This window comes from Acinonyx jubatus, chromosome A2 (genome assembly GCF_027475565.1).
Source record: "Acinonyx jubatus isolate Ajub_Pintada_27869175 chromosome A2, VMU_Ajub_asm_v1.0, whole genome shotgun sequence".
Classification (NCBI taxonomy): Eukaryota; Metazoa; Chordata; class Mammalia; order Carnivora; family Felidae; genus Acinonyx; species Acinonyx jubatus.
This window is the reverse complement of record NC_069383.1, coordinates 41,008,038-41,032,503: the sequence shown is the minus strand read 5'-3', so window position 1 is coordinate 41,032,503 and position 24,466 is coordinate 41,008,038. Positions and strand designations below refer to the sequence as shown.

At 43.1% G+C, this 24,466-nt stretch overlaps 1 protein-coding gene across 8 annotated transcripts in view; it reads right to left on the bottom strand.

Annotated features, from left to right (window-relative positions):
• The window catches only part of ELMO1 (engulfment and cell motility 1), a 730,817-nt gene that overhangs the window by 504,450 nt on the left and 201,901 nt on the right, over positions 1 to 24,466 (bottom strand). The window lies entirely within an intron of this gene.

Here is a 24,466-nt window from a genome sequence, read left to right as displayed (position 1 = left end):
AGGATCATTGTAACAGCATTTACCACTAACAACAGTGGCTACAGCAAAGCCTTCAAAGAATTAGCCACACCTCTTGCTTGCGAGCCTGAGTCACAATTACCTTGCTGACTTGGCATCTTTCGTTCTTATTTCCAATCAGGCAAGCAAAGCTGATTGGCCTCAAGGATGCACACTTGAATCTGATGGCCTTATATTTCATTGCTGGAAACTCCTCTGCCACGTGGTATGCAAAAGTAAAAGCCCAGAGCTGTGTGCCAGGTCTTTCTTTAAAAATCACACTGGGAGCAGTAGAGGCTTAACTCCTTAATGAGGAGACAGAGTGGCAGTTACATAGTTTCCACCAAACACTTTAGAACCCTGAGTCTTCTGCAAAGGAGCACAGATGTTCTGACAACAGCCAGAAACGTCTTGCCAACACATCAGCCCATTTCAAGAGAAAAACAGACACAAATACCAAATATGCGCCAAGTTTTCTCTCAAATGGCTTCTTTTCCCTATTTGCTTATTTTAGCCAACTGTACTCTTTCTATATTGCCCACCACACATTTTCTCATCTCCTAGTGGACACGCATTTTGTAATGATCAGCCAAGAGGGTTCAGGATTGCCTGTACTCATTGGAGACCTACTCTGCTCTATATCCAGGAACCTTGCCAAGCACCTTATCAAAATATCACACTTCATTTGGGCCACAGTCCTCTCTCCCCAGGTACCATAAATCTTTCCCTGTGAGGATAGTATAAGCCTTCAGATTTCAATGCCAAGCAAACTCCAGGCTGGAGATTCTCTAATATAATCACACCTCCTAAACTCCAGGCAGTTCTGAAACTGCCACCTCAATTCAACCCTGGCTTCTTCAGAGTTGAATTTGCAGCAAACGGATGAAGCTGCCAAGGGAAAGGATGGAAAATTAAAGGCTTTATCAAAATTGGGAGCTGCAATGGATTTTTCTGAACGCTCTTCCAACAGGCACAGATGAAAGAGCCATGCCTCATAAACAGCAGCAGGAGAGAGCCAGGCAGAAGGGTTAACCACTTTCATTGGCCAAAATTGGCCCCTGTGCTTGGAGGTGACAAATGCAGTGATTTAACCACAAGGACCTGAGGTCCAAAGTGAATGCCAGCAGTGTTTCTGACCTGAATGAGACCAGGGAGCCAACCTGTGCTCCCAAAATGCAGACAAGAGGTGCTTCTGTCCCATACAAATGATGACCTTTAAAGAATGCAGTTCACAATCCAATTACATTGTGCAACTGAGATTTTGTGGCTTCATCTGACTGGTTAGCTTTAATGGTTAGAACATCTGGCTAATAAGATTAAAGCCAATCCCAGCATAAGAAAATTAGCTTTCCTCTATTTCAACACCACAGACTCTTCCTTAGCCCAACTTGAAACTATTTCACACGGCAAGCAAACAATACCTATTGATTACCAATTACATTTATAGCATCCAGAGAAATAAATTCAATAAGGCAATGAGTTTGCATTATTTACCAAAGTCTTTTCCAGACCTGACAGTCTTATTTCTGTTAATTGAGATAAAGAATTTACATATCTCTGGCCAAGAGATAAGATTTTATTGGCTTAATTCATTCAATTCCGCGCCCCCACCCCCAGATCTGTGCTTCCTTTTGGCCTAAGGGACCTGGTACAAGTCTCAACACATCAACAGCATTAATAAAGAAGCTCAGATGGTTTTCCTACTTCTTTTGGAGGATTCTGCTATTGGCAGGAATATACAACACTTTTAGGGAATTTTGTTTAGTCATGAAGCAATTGGCTTCCATGATTTTAAATGTTTTGCTGGATTTTAAAATGCTTAAACAGGTGCACAAACAGGCAGATGGAGCAGGGCAACACCTGCCTTCCTATTTAGGAAAGGGGTTTTAGAATTAGTTAATGGATTGTGCAAATTCCAAAAAGTCTTATTTTTTACAGGGTAATAAATAAATACAAGATTTCTTTGGAAATAAAAAAAAAAATCAGGCAAGCATGATGCCACACTAAATCAAGTCACAAGGTTTGGAAGCACCTCCAGAGGGCATTTCAGAGCTCCTCTCCAGGTGTGGTGGACACTAGGTAGGTATTTTTCTATTTAGAGTTCATAATAAAAGCTACCATTTACTTACTGGGCACTCCTCACATGCCAGGCCTGCTAAGCACCACATAGCATCTTCTGGAGGTCTGTATTATAACCCTCATTTTACAGATGAGAAAATTATTAAATCAAAACCATCACACAGCTTACTTAAGTTCTCACATCTATAAGTGGAATAGGTGGGATTCAGGCCTGGCTCTTTCCAGCCCCAGGTATCATGCTCTTTGCCATGCACCAATGTCTTCTACATTACAGATTATTTACTTAAAATATGGAAGGTTAAAAGATCCACCGTTTCCGTTCAATACCATTTACCACCATTTCATTGCTCGTTGTAGTCAGACATTCCTCTTACAGCCTACAGTAAACTCCTACAGATACTATTAAGCCTGTATCTCTTTACCTAACTTCTAAAAGCTCTGCTTTCACTTCTGGGGCTAAATAAAACCTGCAGCTTTCCATTTTATTTTATTTCTCAAATACCTATCCCAATTCCTCTTTGCCTCTTTTCCCCAGAAACAGATGTCTGATTTTTGCTGTGATGCACAGACCCACGTAGAATGAAATAATTCCTTCTCAGGGAAATACCCTCTTGGGGAAACCTAGATTTCCATGAGAAACCTAGAAATGAATTTGACAGACGGTGTCAGATTCATTTTTCCCTTTCTCTTCTTTTAAATTGTAAGTGCTCTCTACCAGAAAGGCTGCATTTCTAACCATTAAAATGCCCTTCTCTGAAATTAAGATATTTCTTTTTTTTTCTTTAAGTTTATTTATTTTTAGGAAAGAGAGAGATTGCGAGCAGCGGAGGGGCAGAGAGAGAGGGAAATACGGGATCCGAAGCAGGCTCTATTCGGACAGCAGAGAGCTGGATGCAGGGCTCAAACTCAGGAACCTTGAGGCCAAAGTCAGACGCATAATCGACTGAGCCACACAGGCTCCCAAAGGCTGCATTTCTAACCACTAAAATGCCCTTCTCTGAAATGCCCTCTTAAATGATCTGCTTGCGGTGATGTGTTGGGTGCCTACGTCCTGCGGGCCCTGCTGAGTGAACCTCATGGGTGGAGGTCTCTCGGGGGCAGGGAGTTCCCACTCTGAGGAATGCAGAACAAGGTCCATCGTGGCACTCGCCCCCTCCCTTCCTGGGACAAGAAGGCAAACTGTAAAGAGACATGAACATGCCAGTGTTAGATCATCATTTCCTCCACAGCAGAATGGTCTTCCTCAGCCACAAATTCCTTAAGAGAAGGAGATAATGCAAGTAGAAAGGCTATTTGCTTTGTTGACCAGAACCTCTAGGCCAATGGACTCATAGACCCTCGTACTGTACTGATGTCAGCCATTTTTCATATGCTTCACATATAATACATCTTTCCGTTAGTCCTTTTCAATATTCGTGAGCAGAGATCTAGAAGATCACAGTTCAGAAAAATCACCAGATTGCCCAGTATTCCCAGGTCCCCTCTAATTCAAGCCATGAAGAACTGGCCATCTAATAAGATTCTCTGTCCCACGTCTGTTGCATCTGAACAAACTATATACTCCTCAAGAATCTATTGATATTAGCAATGTGGGTAGAGCCTTAGAAATTCTGGCACTTTAGCAACATGGCCAAAAGCCCAGGAATCAAGAAACAGATGTGGTCTGAAAATTCTATGCAATGAAACAATTTACCAACACTGAGAAACCTATAGAGATGATTTGGAAACACAACTTCTCACATAAGGTACCTGCCTTCTAATGACTGTCTAAAGTCAGTACTGTTCAGAACTGTGGCTTCTCAGCAGGGTGATCAATAAACCTACTTCAATCTGCGGACTTCCCAGACCATTTCATTTTTAATTTCCCAAAGAGTAATACACCCCAAAACTATCAGCAATTGCTATTTTTTAATTGAATGTTTTGTTACATAATAGGAAAGGCCCCAAATCATCAACAGCTCATTTATTTCTTCAACAACTATTTATTGAAAGTGCATTCCTGCCCTTTGCTAGAAACTGGGGAAACAAAGATGAAAAAGGCAAGCTTCCTGTCTTGAAAAGAATGCTGAAAAAGTAAAAATTTCCAATTTTCATAGATTTACTGTTATTTAAAATTATCGCTTTGCCTTCATGTATATTTGTCTTGTTCATTTGTTCACTGCTATACCCCAAATCACCCTGGGAGGCACTGGATACATACTTATTGAATGAATGGGTGACTGACACAAACTTTGCCAACAACTACTTTTGACCTTGGCCAAGTCATCATGGACCTCAGATTTCTCACGTGTATAAAAAATGAGTTTAAAAGGATTAGGTTAGGTCCCAAACATGTGCTGCACAGAATATTGGTTCTGCAAAATGTAATACGTTTTATTGGAGAAAAAGGGAACCTATGGTTAACTGAGTTCGAAAACCAAAAATATTACAAAGAAAACAGGTTTCTGACTGCGGGCTGTTCAGCACTTCACATGCTAATACATGAGGAGAATCTCCCCGGGAAAGTCCTATGGGAGTTCCCTCCTGCGGTGAGGCTACCAGACCCTTCATTCACAAGAGTCTTCTTCAGGCAGCTCTCTGGGTCTCTGGTGCCTAGCAGCTCAGCACACATTTTAAGCTCTCAATAAATATTTGCTCCACAGGCCTGCAAGTCTCCTAACAAAAGGATCTCTTCTCCAGAGTCTTCTTTGATGTTAACTATTCTCATTGACCTAAGATCAGTCCATCGTTCTGTTTGGCTCTGACTTTGAACAAGTGATTCGCCCTCTCTAAGCTTTGAGTTTCCTTATCTATACAATAAGATTATTAATAGTGGTTAACTCTGTGAGAAATAAATAACATACCATACACAAATCCCTCTGCATGGCACGCATTAGTATCTAACTCCTCAATATCATAGGCAGGGAAACATTAACTTAGAATGCCCAACGTCTTTGCAGTAAAATATGCTGTATCTTCTCTCCTGAAAAATCACAAACTGAACTTCCCAAGGCTAACTTGATTCCCCCAAGGAAGGATCATGGTTCAGAGGATCAAAGGGGTCCTCTTTAGAAACTAGATTCAAATCATTTCACTGCTGGAAATCACAGATGACAAAGGGCATGGAGCTGACTCTGTGACTTTCCAAGGCAAGAATGGCACTTGGAATTCTCGCTTAAGTTCAGATATTTCAACTCTTTTTCTGTCAAGCAAATGTATACTTACTTGGAACAAAACGGTTTGTGAAAATGAACAACCACTGCAGTTCAATTTACAGAAAAAAAGGGGGGGCATCTCTAGGATGTGCTACATTAGCTGGGAGGTGGGGAGACGTTTTTAAGGTATATTTTGGGCAAAGGCTTCTTCAAACTCTAAAACCAAAATTCACAAAAAGCACATGACAGCATGATGGCACCCAGCCAAGAACAAGAGCCCCTGCTCCACCCCCTCCCCCTAGGAAAAGCACATGGTGAGGAACTTTGACATCTCGGATGAAATAACCCCCAGTCACCTCACCCCCTTGGCAGCGACCAATGCTGAGAATGTGTCATGGCTCCCTCCAACGTGATACCGCCCTCCTTCAGATGTCAGCTAAACCAAAGCCACTAGGACATGGAAGAAAAAAAAAAAAGAAAAGAAGAAAGAAGCCATAAAGAACACTGTAGACTAGTCATAAATAAAATGACCAAGGATTCTATTTTGTTTTGTAAACATGTTATGGCCTGCAAATATTTTCAACCCTTTCCTGAGTAGAAAACAAGTATAAGTGGCATAAAATGCCTTTTCTATAATATCTTCACTCTTACCTGCAATTATTCTAAAGCCCTTTTAATAGCTGTCACTTGTTCATTTCTAGGCTGTAGCAAATTACAGTTAGAGGAGATGGCTGCTGACAGCTCACTTCTGCCAACGGCACATCTCTTATTTCTACAGGGTCTGTCTGTGGTCCTTCCTTCACGGCACGGCCACCATGAGTATGAAAATCCCTCCACAAGGAGCAGTACAGACAGCAGGGTCCAGGTCTGCCAATTGGGGGCCCTCGATTACTCCAGCTACCTCTCACAAGACTTCTGTACATTCCTCCTCCTGCTGCAAAAGGGAGAAAAATCAGTTTTCCCCATATGTACTCTAAACACATTTTACCAGTATGAAGGATGCATGTTTGGGAAGCTGTGTGTGTGTGTGTGTGTGTGTGTGTGTGTGTGTGTGTGTTCGTGTGTGTGTGTGTTGAAGGAGGATGGGGACAGTGATTTCATTTGAAAGGAATTAATATTCCAGGTATTGTTAACATAAACGTCATCCTCTTAGGGCACACATCCCAGGGAAAAGAGAACTGGGTCAAAGGCACAAAGCAGTCCATAAAAAATAAAATATTTTTGAAGCTAAAATAGTACCTAATAAAAAAATCTGAGTGATCACTTTTGGCACCTGGAAAGTGGTACAGCCTGTCCCCAAAAATTAAAATTGTATGATACAAAAATAACTCTTCAGAGGAGCGTTCAGAACTCAGGCTAATGAATCCAGTTATGTTGCTTCTTAGTGGTTTTGACTAAACGGAACACTGGACTCTGGACGGGGACTGGGCAGAACCAATAAACAACAAGAGCATATGCTTGGAACCCTATCACCTCTGTGCCATCCAAAGGACAATCAGAAACCAGATCCTTGCGATGACATTTCTTCTTATAACACTGGTTCCTTTTCCAAGTCAATATGTAGCCTAAAGATCAAAACAATCAGACGGGAATGCACATTGGAAAGACCCCTAGGAGATCTTTTACAGCCTTTATGTTTTCAAAAATTCAAAGGCTCGACAGATGAAAAGCAGAGCGAACACAAATTAATTGCTGCTCAGAAAATGAGCTTTTTTACTTTTTAATTAACGTTCTGTCCTTAATCCAAAAGCAGAAGTAAAACATACGATGTACAGTGCTTACGCACCGCTTAGGGTGAAATGTTACCTTTTCCCTCGGGCTTTCTTTACCAGCATCCAAATGTTTAAATTTAAGATGCAGACTTGGCAATGTGTATAGTTCAGTGATGCAAATAGTGTGGGATGGCGCCACCCAGAACTCCTGAGTGGGAGGGCGACCAGGAAACCAACTTCCCTTTTCTCAGTGTGACTCCATTCTGTCCTCAGGAGAATTGGGGCCCACGTATTGTGGGTTGTCTTTTTCAACTGGGGAAGGGAGGAGGTAAAGAGAGGTGAATGCCAACTAATATCTCGGAAGTCCCTGTGTTTGCAAAACACCTGAGTTTAAGCTGTCAGTTTCCAACGTGTCTCCTTGTCCCCGCTTCTTTCAGCAATCCCACGTCCATCCTGGGGTCTTGAGGCTAAAGGAGGGATGCAGGCTCCTCTGTAACAGGCAGATATTTGGGTGCCAGAGCCGATGCAAATTAAGCAATTCAATGGGCAATCCCAAAGATGCTGGAGTGATTTTTTGGAAACATCCATGAAACCTCTTCAAGGAGTGTTAACAGGCAATGAAAGGAGCTACTCTACGGTTTTCCCACTCTCCCATCTTGCCCTGTGAACACCCCCCTTTAGGCATATTCTCCATGCCAAACAGTGGGCAGGACACAGAAGATGCAATGGCCAACACAGTGCCATCATAACATTCAGAAGCTCCAGAGCCAATATGGGAGACAAAAACATACACAAGTACACAGTGATGAGTCTTGTTAAAGTTTTTTGGGTTTTGTTTGTTTTGTTTTTTCCACAGAGGCAAGGCCTAATTCCCTATAAACAGCCAATCAGTCAGAGGTCAAAAAGGCCCTCTGAAGGAGATATTTAAGAGGGTGTTAGGTTGTAAAGATGAGGAGTGGAGCTATAGGGAAGAAGGGGACGCTGGAAGTCATCCAGGGCCTTCCAAAGGATGCTTCATATGAAAATCAGCCAGGGCAGGGAGTCCTTGTATAAATACAAATTCCAGAACCTGCCCAGAATCAGAAATTCTGAGGTTGAGGGCCCAGATTTTAATTTTGTTAACTGCTGAGATGATTCTGAAGCAGCTGCTCCATGGTTTTTTGCTTGGGATTGATCCATCGTATCTAGCAGCCTCCCTCCACAGTATAGCTAAGAAAACTGAGGCAACCAAGGGAGGCCACAGATTATAGTCCTAGCAGCCATGGAACCAAGACCATGGCCTCTTGATCCCAAATTCCATGCCTGGACCACCAGAGCCGCGGAGCTTACCATGTACATCTTCCATAAAGCAGGCCTTTGGCCAACAGTGACAGTGGTCAGTGCCTACGTGGGGGTATTAATCACCCTGTATTATGGGTGTCCCCTGAAGGAAGCCAAGTCACTCCCTGTGTATCACACTTCCCTGGCATTGAGTGTTTGAAGAATGAGTCAATTAATGAAGTCCACAAACGGGGTCCACAAACAAGACTTTCCACAGCATCAGCTAAGTACTAAGAAGGTCACCTGTCCCATACAGACTTTATTTCTCTAAAGACAGAAAAATAAGACCCAGGAATCAAACACTGGTTCTTGAAAACATAGTAAACTTGAAATTTAAGTCCTAATGCAGAGGACAGGAAATGTGAAATTCTTTTGTAGGCATTACTTATTTTTAACAAAATGGCACTTTTTCCTACAACAGTTAAAATCGAGCCCGTACTTGAGGGACTTCAGCAAACCTGAAGAGAATGGGAAGCTAACCACAAACAGTGCATCCTGTAAGTCCATTTGTGACTCCTAACTCCACCCCTTCCATCCAACCAACAGGCTTAAACGCACAATTTTGGAGAAGAGGTTCAAAACGTGTACACCCATTCACATCTACTTCACACCTGCTGGAGCCCAAAGAACTCCATTCCTTGGGGACATTTTTCATTTTACTGTGACAACACATGAGCACCATTTCCACTTATACAGGAGGGAACAGGAGTCACGAGAGCTTAATGAATTTGCCCATAGCAAGGAGATGATGAGTAATTTCAACTTCGATCATTGTGGCTGCGAAGCTCTTGCCTGTGTTGCTTCCCCAAGCCAGTTCAGTGAAGTGTCTAAGGGAGCCGGCAGGTCAGCCCTTCAGCCAGTCAAAGACTCTAAGTACTTTCTAGGGCAGTGTGGTTACCATATGGACAGCAGCGTCAAAGACCAATCAGCATAGTTGGATTCACAGAGACTCCTGGTGTCAACTACAAGTGAAAAAGATAGAAAGCCTACTAAATTCTTACTTAATCTGTAGAAGCAGAGAAGATGTGAGTCAAGGGGACAAAAGTCTAACCTGAATCATAAAAAGTCATGGCCTCTCCATCAATTCCCATGCTTAAACCAATTTATAGGCCCAGAACCCCTTAAATGAAGGCGAGACTGGATCCCCTTGAGGAAGGACCCTGGTAGATCGCCAAAAATTCATACTATTAATCTTTCTCCCAGCCTTCCTCCAAAGGGACCTACAGCCTTTCACTAGGGGGAATGTGAATTAGGGAAAAGGAAATAATCAGACCTTCGAGGGACTACCAGGCACCAGCTCTGAATTGTCACTAATTCCAGGAGATCCAAAATGTCACTGGTGGCCCACCAATCAGAGAAGGTGCTAAATGGAGTTCAGATGATCAATGGAGTTTCTTAGCTCAGAGCCATCTCACAGTCTATCCAGTGGGTCACAGAGCCCATCGCATGGTTAGTCTCCAGCTCCAGAATATATAATTGAAATACACAGACCCAGCAACTGGCAGAATCCCCACACTGGGAGAGTGAAGACTGGTTTGCTCATTTTATCAAGGGAGAAAGGGGCTGTGGAAGTTCTGAGAATGCGGTTCCAGAGGCCTGAATGTGCTCTACTTTCAGAGTGAACTCGGAACACTTAAGTTTGGGGTTTACTGTGTGTGTGCTATTTGTCTTAAAAGAAATGGGCTTGGCTCAGGTCTTGAACATCAGGATTAATCATTCCAGCAATGAAGAGCCATGACACTTATCAAGTTTCAATTGCTAGCTGAAACCTTTGATAGCTGCTAGAAAAATAATGTGCAATTAGAGTGCAGAAACATAAATTATCAAGGCCACGGTGCTCTCAGAATGTACTAAATGAAATGTGGGTAACCACATATGTGGTAGGGATCCCAACCCCCAGTGTATGTCACGAATGCCTGGTCGTCCACAGGCACTGAAGAGGAAGGAAAAGAGAAAAAAAACTCTCAAGCTTCAACATTGGCTGAACTGTGGGGATGAAGGCACAAAGAGGATAGAAATTTCAGGGTTGAAGCCAAGAAATGTTTTCTACATTCTTACAAGTTATGGTCTCTAATATCTATGCCCCACAGGCTTTTCAGTGATGAGGAGAGAATTATAAATACCTACATGAGGTATAAATACTTCCGCAGACAATAACGCAAATGACAAAACATTGGTTTCCTCCTCTGGAAAGTTCATTACATCCAAGGTACACTTGGGCACAGTGGAATGACAGCAAAGCAGTAACCAGGGCCACCACAGGATTAGGGCATTGCAAAGCCAGTAGCCATTTGTCTCCCCACATCTGACATCTGGTCTGGCCCAGGACTCAATCACAGTGACCTCCAGCAGCAGTTGTCTTCAGAAGAAATGAGTACAATGAGAGTTACATCCCCGAACCACGTGTCCTTGGGCTCCATACTCAGGGACAAAGAAGCCATTTGAAAGGGCTCTTCCCAAAAGGACTGTAGGACACAGTGCTCATCTGCATACATAATTGTGCTTCTCTCTGAAAACATACCACGAAGTGGCTCTTATGGGCTCAGCACTGGGAATATGTACCTTCATGACCTCCAATCTACTCAGCACAGAGAAGCACCGAACGTGTCCTAGGAGGGGATACCAGGAAATCAAGAAGGTTCCCCAAGGAGGTGACCACTGAGTTGTGTCATGTGGACCAGAGGGAGATGTGGGTCCAGGGCACTTTACTCTCTGAGCACCCGCTGAATTGTCTGATGTGTTCTGTGACTTCTTTTCTGCTCTAAGTCTGTCCTTAATATTCATTTCAACCCGATTTCACCTGAGCCAAAATTTTGGCCTCTCCTACTCTCTAGGGAATAGCTGAAAACAATCCCCTTTTATGGTAATTATAGACTGGTCTCACCTTGGCAGAAGGCGCTCAGTCTGGTGCTGTAGAGGGCAAAGTAAGCAAAGCCAAGCAGGGGCTTCTGAGCCCCCTCTTCATCTGTCCAGCCTCCCGCACTGCCCCCTGCCTCCCTGCCTTATAACCTCATTTGGGACTTACATAAAAAAGATTCTTATTAAATGGCAACACAATGTAAAGTAAAATATCAGAGACACAGAGGGAATAAGCCACAGATCTGAGAAAACAGCTGCATATGAAAGGATTAGGAAATAAATTAGAAGAAACTCAAAGGATTTAGAATCCATTTCAGGTGCACTAGAAGAAAATCCCTCCAGTATCAGGAGAACGGGTCCAAGTTAAAACTCCGACAGTAAAGAGGCTCCTCTATTGGCAGCCTCACAATGTTTTACCTCAAGGTTTATATTCTTTTTTCACTCCTTAGCACTTTTGGGAACAATGCTTCTCAAAGTGGAGTTGGGACCACTGGCATCAGAATCAACTGAGAAACCTGCTAAAATGCAGTTTCTTGTTCCCAGTGAATCTTAGGCATTTTGAAGGCTGAAACCACAGAACGAGGCACTGTGCAACATCCATGTTAAATCATTTGGTTAAACTGCTGCTTAAAATTTGAAGGAGACACTAGTGACTACATTGATTCTCTTAGAAATGGTTAGATTCTAAAACTAGTGAGGCACCTGGGTGGCCCAGTCGGTTAAACATCCGACTTCGGCTCAGGTCATGATCTCACAGTTCGTGGGTTCGAGCCCCTAGTCGGGCTCTGGAGCCTGCTTTAGATTCTGCCTCCCTCTCTCTCTGTCCCTCCCCCACTCTCTCTCTCTCAAAAATAAATAAACATAATAAATAAATAAATAAATAAATAAGTAGTAAGAGAGCATCCACATTGTGACCAACTTTAAATAATGTAAAACTTACTATAACCAGGAAGATCTTTGCAATGCATAAATCTGATCACATCACTCCCTCGGGTAAAACACTCCAGTGACTTCCCACCACTCTTCTGATAAAGACCCAAACCCCTGATCCCAAGGAGCCCTCCTCCCCAGTCTACTCCAGGCCTGGAGTGCTCCCTGCCCTGGGCACTGTGGTCTCCTGTTCCTTCAACATCCGTGTCTGCTCTTCACATATGCTAGTCATCTGCACAGACTCCTCTTTTCCCAATAAAGTCCATTCTCCTCTTCCCAGCCCTCTCTGACAACATTAATCCCCTGCCAGGGGCCCTTCTAGCATCAGTGTCTTTCCTCCCCAGCCCTTCAGCATCAGGACCTTAAATGTCACATTTATTTGTGTGATCCTTTGATCAATGCACCTTTCTTCTGCTAGTGAGTGTCTAGGCAGGCTAAAAGCAGCAATAGGTCTGCTATTTTTTGTAGGAAAAAGACTCACCACTGTTTATGTATCACATAGTACACCCCATCATACTTGGCAGGTCCTCAATAAATATTTGTGGGTAAACAAATGCATTAAAAAGTATTTTAAAAGGAAAACACTGGAGGCAAAATCAGACCCATAGTAACCATCAAATATACTATGATCCTTCTCCTAAAGATAAGGGGTTCCAATGTCTCTGGTACCCTGAAGACTAAAGTCCTGTGGTAGTGTCCCTTTCCTGCATATGATACTAGATACCTTCTTTGGCACTTCTCATTTCAAATAGATAAGTCCCGGGGTGCCTGCGTGGCTCAGTCAGTTAAGCATCCGACTTCGGCTCAGGTCATGACCTCACGTCTCATGGGTTCGAGTCCCACGTCAAGATCTGTGCAGACAGCTCATAGCCTGGAGCCTGCTTCGGATTCTGTGTCTCCCTCTCTCTGCTCCTCCCCCACTCACACTCTGTCTGTCTCTCTCAAAAATAAACAAACATTAAAAAAATTAAAAACAAAAAACAAAAAACTAATGGATGAGCCCAACTCTACATAACACAATTGCCAGAGTTTGAGGGAAGAGTGAAACTCAATGTTACAACTGCTATTATGTCATTTCTCTGGGCCTTGCATTGATCTGGTTATGAATGATTACCCTAAAGCCTGTTCACTGTCTAAAATATATATTTTGAAATAAAAACAAACTTGGAGATTTTCATGATGACTTCTTATATTTTTGTACCCCTTCATGTGCCTTATCATGATCAGCTCCAGGAGTCGATTCTCAGACTGCTTCATGACACTTTCATATGCCAGAATTGTTAGTAGCATATTCAAAGATTTAAAATGGCTCTAAACAAGTCATCAAAAGTCACAACTTCCGGGATGCCTGGGTGGCTCAGTCGGTTGAGCATCTGACTTCGGCTCAGGTCATGATCTTGCAACTCGTGAGTTCAAGCCCCACATCGGGCTCTGTGCTGACAGCTAGGAGCCTGGAGCCTGCTTCGGATTCTGTGTCTCCCTCTCTCTCTGCCCCTAACCCACTCCCATTCTGTCTCTGTCTCTCTCAAAAATAAATAAACATTAAAAAAAATTTTTTTTAAAGTCACAACTTCTATGACAGCAGAATCATGTCTCACGGGAATATAAGTGAATCCACTACTACCGTCCTCTTCTTTCTGCCATCTTGCTTGCAGTCAGCCCTGGGGTCAGGTGATGAACAGTCTGCCACCTGTGTTCTGGCACTAGGTCTCATGCCAAATTGTTCTCCACCCTTCACCACGTAGCATGGCCACTCAACACAACATCCCAACGTAACAGGTTCAACTGAGGCAAAAATGAATTTGACAAATTGATGGAGACTTGGCAGCAGGAAAGTTAGCATTTGGTGTGCTGCAGAAAAGAGCACTGATTTTGAATCTGCATGATGCTGGGCAGCCAGCCTCTCTAACAGATAAACTTCGTCACCCATAAAATGGGTACAGGGCAAATCAAGATGTCTGAATCATAGTTAAACTGATACGCAGTTTGCTCTGAATGTAATTCTCCAGTGATTTACTATAAATCTGTTTCACTACATAAATCTCTTTATGGGTCTTTAAACATTTATTTAACATTGGATCCTACTTAAAGTTACACACCAATCCTAATACACAGTGTAGAGGTATTGCTACACAGGTGACAACCCAGCAGCTGAATCATCCATACTTATCACCCTCTTGAGAGAAGAGATAGGGACTGGAAATTTTATTTTACACTGAGAATAGGGTGCGATTTGTCACATACCAAACGAGATTTGCATCTAGAGGAGATATGAGTGACTTCTACAACTACAGCAACGGGAGGTGGGGAAGCCACACTCTTTCGAAGCACAAGTTCAGAGAAGCAGTTTCCGTTTCGCACAGTTCTCTTGCACACTTCTACGTCATGGCAGTTTAGCGTCTGCATTGAGGTTGGTTTTTTTTTTCAATCCACTTCGTGAAGGCCATTACCAAGTGACAGGTACATGTGCTACTCCTTAATGAGCTGGTGCGTCTGTAAGCCAGTTGTTGCCTTCCTGGAGGCACATAAAGCAGAAAAGTCACCCAAACAACTAGCAAAAGCCAGAAAAAATAAACAGAAATGGAAACAGGTGGTTTCTACTTAGATGGCCATAAAATGAATTGTGCAACCTGAGACACTTTTGAAAGGGAGAGTTGGCATGCTTCATTACTCTGGGCCAACAGATCGATGCTGGGTCACACACTCAGGACTGTAGTCATCCTACTTTTATTTTTCTGTTTTAATCCCCAGAGTATTTCCTAATCAGGTTGACAGGTTCAGATCAAAGAAGAAAGATTAACACTTTACTACCACCCACCTGCCATTGAACATTAATAGGTCCCTACTTACTGGAATGTTCCAAATGATTCAAAAAGAGACGTTTACAAAGTGTTATTGGAACCACTGAATTTCCTTAATAGGCAACACAACCGATGAAACCCAGTTCAACTGAATTAAATTCCTGCCATTTGCTCTTCCACCAGTACTCCACTAAGTGGGGCGTTTCTCACTGGGCTCCTGTCCACACTGGGCAAGTGCAAACATCCCCCCCCAGAAAACTGGAATCAAGGAAAGGGGAAGAGTCCTAATTAGCAACCTCCATTCTCTCTACATGAAGCAAAATAATAATAAAATAACACAGCAAAACCCCACGTTAGTTCCAAGTGAACGGGAGAAAGAGATCTATTTACAAGAGCTTTTACTTGAGGACCTCAAGTTGCTAACAGGATTCATTAGGTCAGTTCTTTTCATTCACAATTGATCATAATTTCCCCTGACCTGTATTTCAGCAGCTTACCTCTCTGTGTTCTTGAGCAAAAGAGACATAAATCAAACAAACTAACAGTCTAGCCAGGACCTTAACAGGAATTTCCTGGGCTACTTACAACTCATAGAGAAGATGAAATAATAAATGTATGTCTTTAAAGGATTTTAGCAAGATATTTGAATAAAAAGCCTGAATAGTAACTATTTGAATTAGTAATAATAACATCAGTAACAACAGCAAATCCAATGCACTGCTTCTGGGGTACCCTACTTTACAATCATCATTACATTTAATTACTTCAGCAGCTCCAAGAGATAGGGACTTAGATTACCTCCCCTTTCAGATACGAAAACTGAGGCTGAGAATGATAATTAACTTACACCAAGTCATTCAGCTGATAAAGTCAAAAAGATACCTGAATCCTCAGCCAGCAAGTATTTATTTATTTAGCTTTAAATCTCAAAGGCTCCTACTTTTTCCCTTCTCTCCAAATCTAATCAGTCACCAAGTTTTGTTTTGTTTTGTTTTGTTTTGTTTTGTTTTGTTTTGTTTTCATCAATGTCAATATCCTTTCTCTCCAACTTCCATCCAGCCGTTGGTTGGGGGTGAAGGGGTTGTCTCTGGAAATTGTTTCCTTAAAGGAAGAGGATGGCCCACTACTCAGACTAGAAGGTAGGGTAGAGAGACCTGTTTTCAGGTTGCATTTACACCTCAAGCATGCTGCTTTACTTATTTATTCATTTGCCTAAGACTGCATGTTTTTCTGGGTAGCTGCAGAAGGAAGAAGCTTACAGCTTCCGTCAGTCCTTGGTACCTCCTTCCTGCTGCCCCCTCTCATCTACCTTCCCTGGGTGCCCTGGCAGTTATATTTCTCATCAAATTCCAATTGTATCTTTTCCTTGCCTAAAATCCTTTGTTTTTCCTTTCCATTCAATCTAAATGCCCAGCTCCCAGAAGAGTTGACACAAGGCCTCTTCCAGACTTTCTCCTGACTACCCTGATTGATGTATTCCTTGGACATATCATGTTTTTTTTTTCTTTTAATACTCAGCTTTCCAGATCTTTCTCAAAGTTACTTTATTGTGAACTCTTTCCTCTGTGATCTGCAAACACTCTACACATACATTTATCACACTCCATTATGACTATCTGCTAATGGGTCTGTGTTCCACACAGCCCCTCTTCCCATACGGCTCATATGAAGTGGATCTTATAATGTCCAAGAAGTGCCTTGACCTCAGAACATGAAATGCAATTAAAATGGTTGCTGAATAAACGAATGAATGAATGAACAAATAATGTAAATAATGTGTTATGGTGGGTGCTATAAGTGTAGCAATATTTCAATGTGAAAACATTTATATGCATTTAGGTGTAAGCCACACATTTATTTTTTAAAGTATACTACAATTAATAAATAAATCTTTATTGTGCTTCTCTCATATAAACCCAGGCAAATGTTTCCCAAAACTCTCCACTGAAGAATGGATAGTAACTGAGAAAATAGTTCTGATGAGTTGAAGTCACTTCGTGGCAGTAGAGTAAGTCCAAAAATGATGGAAACATTCATTCCTTGATAAAGGTTCTGATTTAACAAAATTTGTACTGACTTGCTGTAAATATGACAAGCACTGAAGAAAATAAGATTTAGCAGCTGATATAGTAAGTGTCTTTGCTTCTAAGACCTTTCATTATTAAGAGAGCTGCATAAATGTATGTGTATGTGTGTGTGTGTCTTTCTCTCTCACACATACATACACAACACATGCTTACTATTAAGTGTATGATAGAATCAACCCCTTCCCCCAAACCTAAATTTTTGAGTACTCAGTCACTTCCCACAGAGTGGCCCACAATTGGAATAACTGGGGCACAGGGTCTACTCTAAAAACGGCGAGGCGGGGCAAGGGGCGAAGATGGTCAGGAGTCAAGTAAAAACCAGCCTTACTGAGTGTGATTGGAATTCACTCTTCACTCGGCCAAAAATACGCAATCTAACCAAAGTCCTTCCACTAGCTCTACCTCCCAAGCCACATGCCTTTTCAGGGCGACGGGCAAAGCCAGCTGTGGCTCTGCATTTGGATTAAAGAGCCTGAAAACAGAAAAAAAAAATATTTTGAAATGCATTACGCTTCAAAATTAAGGGTAATTGTGTGTAGCAGCCTGGAAAATATAGCTCATCTAGCACTGCTCAGCCACAGAACCCCATAGCACAAAATGCTGGCTCTCTAAACGTAATTTCAAACTTAAAAAAAAAAAAAGGCACAAAGGGCGGAAGGAAGGGTGGAGGGTTGGCATAGGGCTGTGACTTATAAGAAGGCTGCTGCCTTGGGGAGACATAGCCAGCATACAAGCCAGCAATATTTCTACATTACTTAAGCCACTAGATGATGCTCTGCACTATTACTGCAGCCAAACAGTGAAGGTAAATAAAAGGTCGACAGATAATTACATAAGAAAATAAATGTGGCAAGATTAGGACAGAAATCCAATGGATAGAGGGGGAAAGGACTTCACATACAAACATACCTTAAAGCTTTTCCCCTGACCAGTACAATGTCCTGGTCACACTAATGGAATATCAATATCTATTACTATCCAACTAGCCAAGGTACATTTTACAAGCAAAGGAGGAGGTATTTCACCCTGTTAACTCATTCCCACACAGACACTTCCTTAATCTTGTGACAGAGGCCTCTGAATGTAGCCAAACTGAGCTTTGTTAACCACCTTCCTCATTTCATTTATCATATTCCCATTAGGTAGAGGTGATGGTTAAGGCAGCAACCAGTGGCCAGAATTCCAGACATTCTGTGGAAACTGAAACATAAAATCATGAACTACTAGGTTTCTTCAGCCACAGCAGACCAGGAAGAAACACACATGAAATTCAAACTTGAAAGGGAGCTGGGTTAGGAAGACAATTGTAATACAGGAGGGAAGGAAGCTCCAGAGGAAATTTGAAGATCTAGAGAAAATAAAAGAACATATAGGGTGAGGCCATCTATCTGTGAATACACCACCTCAGGGTCTAAGAATTCACAAGTATCGAGAAAACTGGGGCACTTACAAACTGCTATCAAAAGTCTAGCCTGTCAGACAGCACACAATTAGTCTAATTTACGTAAGGAAACAAAACAATGGTTCTCAATTGGGGGATGAGGGGTTGCCCTCTCAAGAACAATAGGCAATGTCTGGAGGCATTTTTGGTTATTACAACTGGGTGTTGCTCCTGGCATCCAGAGGGTAGAGGCCAAAAAAAGCTAGTATTTCTTACAATGCACAGGACAGCACCCTCAACAAAGAATTATCCGGCCCCATATGTCAAGAGTGCTTGAGGTTGAGACTGCCTGAAATAAAGAGTCAACATAAAACTGGCAATAGCCAGAGGTTCCTGGGTGGCTAAGTTGGTTATTTCGGCTCAGGTCATGATCTCACAGTTCATGAGTTCAAGCCCCACATTGGGCTCTGCGCTGACACTGCAGAGCCTGTTTAGGATTCTCTCTCTCCCTCTCTCTCTGACCCTCCCCCACTCACCCTCTCTGTCACTCTCTCTCTCTCTCTCAAAAATAAATAAACTTAAAAAAAAAAAAAAAGGGCAATAGCCTGCAAGGAGAAAAAGAACAGAATCAGTAGCTTCAGCATCACCCAAGGGAAAAACCATTCTGGTTGAAGACTCCAGTCTCTGGTTCCCTTAGTTGGTATTAATCTATGGGGCAGAAGTAGCAAAACTTAAGACTAGATGGAAAATGCTGTTAAATGTATTCCCTACCACTGTTCGGTCCCTCCCCACCACCAACTGGTTCCATGCTTTTGCTTTCACCATGACTCACCCACAAGAGAGAGAAAAAAAAAGTGTTCACTAAAGAATATGTGTCTATTCTCCTTGGCAAACACTGTTCTCATTTTTGATTAATGAATTCCATTCTGGCTTATATGCTCCAATATCATGAGCTTAGGTGATGGGCATGCTGTCCCCCCCACTAGTTTAGCTTCGGAATGAGATATCCAGAGAGGCACCAACTCAGCAAAACTTGGTCTCAGTGGCAGAAAGCACATCCCTGGGAGCCATGGCAACACAAAGCACATCCACTGGAACCCAGGGCACTTCTACCAGCATATAGGAGGGAAGTGCTCCCTGGATGCACTGCAGCCTAGCTCAACATGGGGGTTCTGGCCTCAGGCCAGGCTAGTACAAGAGAACCAACAAGAGCAGGAAATCACCAAAACAGGCATCATGGTGCACGGGAAAGGACCAACAGGGGAAGAAGAGTCAGGAAAGCTCAGATCTACTCTCCAAATATCCCCGTGACATTTCATTCCTCCAAGCCACATCTGTAAAGTAGGATAATACTCTGCTGTCTATTCTCCACCGTTTCCAAAGCAGCATTCTGGGAAGAAGGGTGTCAGCTCTTGATGCAAGGAGGAAAATATCGCACGGATCCTGTGACTCCAAGACCACTGAGGCAATGCTCAATCAGGGCTTACCTAATCATGGTGCCCTCCAACCACTGTCCCTTACCCAACAAGTACAACCCACCCGACACACAGCAGTCCTGGAGTCCAGCAAGTAGTAAACGTTTTCTAACTGAGGGAAGTTTTATTCCCTGAATTAACTGTTAGAACTAAAATAGCCAAAACTGTAGCCTCAATTCCTAAAATTGAGGTTCCAATAATAATCTTGCTCAGATTCTGGAAATCAGTGTTTGTGGGGGCCTAGAACACTGACTGGGAATCGTCATCTCCTTCTATTTATACATGTGACTAATCTCTCCACTCAGCACTACGCCAGGTTGTTGCTGTGGTTAATTCTATTTAATGTGCTAGCGTTCCCTCTCCCACACAGATTCCTATTGGATACTTCACTGTTCACTTCCTTAGGCCAGTGACAAAATTCTGGTCAAACTGTACCTGCACTTATCCTGTGAAAGTTTAGAAAACACAGTTAACCTAACCCCGTATCCTAACAATGTTTTATGGGCCTCAGGACTGGTTATTACAAATAAGTTAGAATTGTTAACACTCCCACAACCTAAATTATCCAGGAGATTGAAAACCGCAACCCCTCTGTGTGTTATGCATGCAGGGATGGCTTCACTGTACCTAACAATGCTGTGCTGAGCATAGTCAAAGGCTTTCAGGGGCCACATGCCTTTCACGGGAGCCACACTCTCTCTCCTGGATGGTTGGTCTTTAAAATCTTTGTTTTGGATGGTGCTAAAGTTCTCACCCTTTTTTCTTCTTTGGTTGGTCAGGCCCAAGCCCAAGTCCTCTAAAATGTTTTATGTAGAGGTACCTTAACCAACACTTAGTTGGTCAAGCATCTTGAGTCTTGATCTCAACTCAGGTCTTGATCTCAAGGCCCTGAGTTCAAGACCCGTGTTGGGTTCTGCACTGGGCATGAAGCCTACGTAAAAATAAATAAATAAAATAAAATGTTTTATCTAATTATGTATCACAGCAGCATGGCTGCCACAAGAAAAGATGACTAGTGTCTTTGCAAATGTCCAAAAATAATTAAGATAGGCATATGGGGAATACCGGGTATAAAATATGAAAGGAAAAGTTGATTAAGCTTCCAAAGACCTCCAAAGCACTAAACTAAAACTTGGCCAGAAAAGAGTACATTCATTTTATTCTAAGTAAGGTTAAAGAGTTATTTCCAATGAATCTACTGCCTCGCTAAGTGACAAACATACCAACCAGATTTCCAGTTTTGCCAATATGGCAGAATCACAGCCAGGCATATCATCAAGTTCTATAAACAGTAGCATTTTAAAAGTTAAGTCAATGGCTAACACTTTCACTGCATCTAATTGAACATTTGTAAATAGCAGCTCTTGCAGGAAATTAAACCAATAGCATTGGTAAGGGGTGGGAGCAGCTAAATATTTCTTAAAGTATGGCCTTGTGAACCACTTTCATCAGGATCTCTGGCAAACTGGTTGAAAATGTAGATTCCTAGGGCCTCCAGAGTTATTAAAATAGAGCTTTTAATAGACTTTTTTTTTAACCTTAAGCAACGCATTTGACATTAAGATTCAGTGTCTGTTTTGTAAAACACCCTATTTTCCATTGTACCCTTCTATTTCATGTTTTAAACTGCTGGTTTGGACATGATAAATTGATATTATGGTCTACTCCTAGACTGCAACCCCAAACTTCAAAAACACTAGACTAGTTGACAAGAAGGAAGCAGAGATGGAGTTGCATAATTAGCAGCAAACACTTGAGGCTTTGTGATGTAGACAGGGTTTAGTAATTCCCCACCTTTTCCCAATTCAATAGAATGAATGTCTTAAAAACCAAACTACCCACCTGGATGGTTTCAGGCATTAAAAAGTTGTGGCAGGCTTCCTGTTACAAACCTTAAGGGTACCCAGTGTCTTAGATCAGAACAGGAAATGTCCTCCATAGGAATGATTAGCTCTAAACCTTCAGTGTTAAGAAAGATGGTAAGGTAAGCAATGCGTGCACTCAGTAGAGCCCCTTGGCACACCCCAGCCACATCCTCTCTGCAAGGGCTTCAAAGCACTCTCTTCCTCCACCTCTCCCCACCCATTCACAACAAACACCCAAAGGGGGTAAATTACTTTAAACCACTTAAGTATTATCTCAATACTGCAATTTCATAAATGCTTATGATTTAGAAGCACTATAGAAGCCCCTCATCTGTTTTCTCCCTTTCATTTTTCTTCTCCTAGACATTTGCCGCTTCTCTTCTTCCTTACGTCTTCTCCTCCTCTGCCTTCACCTCCATCTTCTGGGAAAGCAGAACAAGATAGAGTGGATATCTGACTTCACCCCACTCACAGCACTGCCCTTCTTCCTGAGGGGGCATTTCTTTGAGTAAAGCAACACGTACTTTTGCAAAGACTTTCTCCAAGGAATATGATAAAACAAACACCAGATCAGACGTGGCTACGTGTTATCAATAAACTATACTGGTCTTCTACTCTCTCAAGGAATCACCTCTCTGTTCCTTTCTTCAGGCTAAAATTCTGAGTCTACTCAGGGCAGAAAGAGGTCTGCAAGAAGAATGGCTGGGCATGGTAGGAAGGACAAAGGAAAGAAAGAAAGCAAAAGCCTGTTACCTGGGTTCACTTGCCACTGATGCTGCAATATTTGCCTGGTATATTTCCCATAATGGGCATCTCTCGGTCAGTACATCAGTCTAGGTTCTGTACCTATACACAAGTCAAGGTCCCTACCCTCATGGAAATTCCATTCTAATGGGAAAACAGACATAATCAAATAAACAAATGAATATGTAATGCCAGGGGGTAATAAATGCTGAAGGGGGGGCGGAACTGAGTTACTTAAGAGGACCATGGAGTGGCTGGTTGCTATTTTACATGAGGTCAGGAAAGGCTGCCTATAAGCTGACAACTGGGTAGAAGAGACCTGAAGTGTGCAAGGGAGTGAGCCATCTGGACATGTGGGGAAAAGTTCTTTGTGCAAAAGGAATAACATATGCAAAGGTCCCGGGGAGAGAACTTGGTGAAAAAGAAGAATGTAAGGCAATCAGATTGGCTGCAGTTTTAAGAAAAGTAGGAATAGGACAAGGGGATGGGGGCGGGTGTGTGTGTGTGTGTGTGTGTGTGTGTGTGAAGATATGGCCACTAACAGGACTACCCATCCTGTAGCCCGAAAAGGGATCCTAAATTCCACCAGACCCAGGTCTGGGACTGCCTCACAACTTCCCCTTCCCGGACACCTACTAACTTTTTCCCCAGTTCCCTTCCCTCCAGACCCCACCCCCCACTGCAGAGTTCCAACACTGCAGGTCAAGTCATTCCCTCACAATTTCCCAAGACAACCAGTCCATCTAATTTAAAAAAAAAATCTGAGTAATAAATGTACTAGGAAAAAAGGCAACATTTAACCTGTAACAGCCCTCAAGAGATAGGAAATGTACCATAGTAAAGAGCAGAAGTTCAGAAGGGCAACCGTGTAAAAAAAAAAAAAAAAAAAAAAAAGTCTGCCACCTGACAGCAGGGTATCTGGGCTTCTGAGTCCCCAGTTCTGTAAACTGGGAAACAAAAATCCTTGAAATAACCTTGGGAAGTGGGTATGGAGGGGAAAAATGAAAAACCACAACCAGAAGAGGCCCTTAACAATAGCTACTGCCAGCCTTTTGATCTAAAAGTGAACCCCAGTGGGGTTATGCCCCTCTAGTTCCTAAAGTTACCCCCAAATGATTGATGCATAAATGCATATCATTAATTATTTTATTTTATAAACAAACAAACAAACAAACAAAAACCTCCGAAATTCTTCCACCGCGCCACCCCCAAGCCACCAGCAGCGATAACCTGGGAGCCTGCAAGTCCCTGCCTCCGGAGGCAGAAACCCTGGTCTCAAGCTTCTCTGAAATCTTAAATACAGCGGATTAAGTCCGCATCCTTCTTGGCCAGCGGTGTTAGCAGGCCCATGGTCCGAGGCACAGGGCTGCACAAAATATGCTCAGTGAGTCCTAAGAGCTGTCCAGAGGACCCCAGGGCCAGGTCACTGGGGGAGGCCAAGCCCTGCAGCTTTAGGTCAACGCAGGTCCCACCGCCAACAACCTCTGCCCGGAATTGCCAACTTCAAACGTCCGGCCCCCAAGCGGGAGAGGGTCACTTGGCGGGAAGTCCCAAGCTCGGAGCCCCTCGCGATCACACACACACACACACACACACACACACACACACACAGCACAGCACACACAGCACACACACACACACACACACGCTCACTTGCTCACACGCTCGCCGCCCTCGCGCGCGCCCGCGACACAACACGGACTTCCCAACCCCAAACACACGCGCGCACCCCAGGGCTGGCAGACTTCTATATTTCCTCTTCCTCAAAGCTACTCTAGCGATCTCCGCCGCCCCTCTCAGCTCGGATTCCAGGACCCCCAAAGCTCCGTTGGCCCCTACTCTGAAGGCGCGCCTGGTGCCCCCCCCCTTCCATGCCAGTATCTCCCATAGAACCCCCCTGCCCCCGCCTCCTTCGTTCCGAGTCCCAGCGGGAGACCCCGGCATGTTCCCAGGAGGCGAGTATTTACTAACTGTCGCCCCTGAGGGTCCCAGCCGCCCCAATCGCTTCCTCCTGCCCCTTCGGGCCCTCCATCCCTCTAGCCCATCGCTGTCCCCTCCCAAGAGCGCGGTCGCCGAGGTATT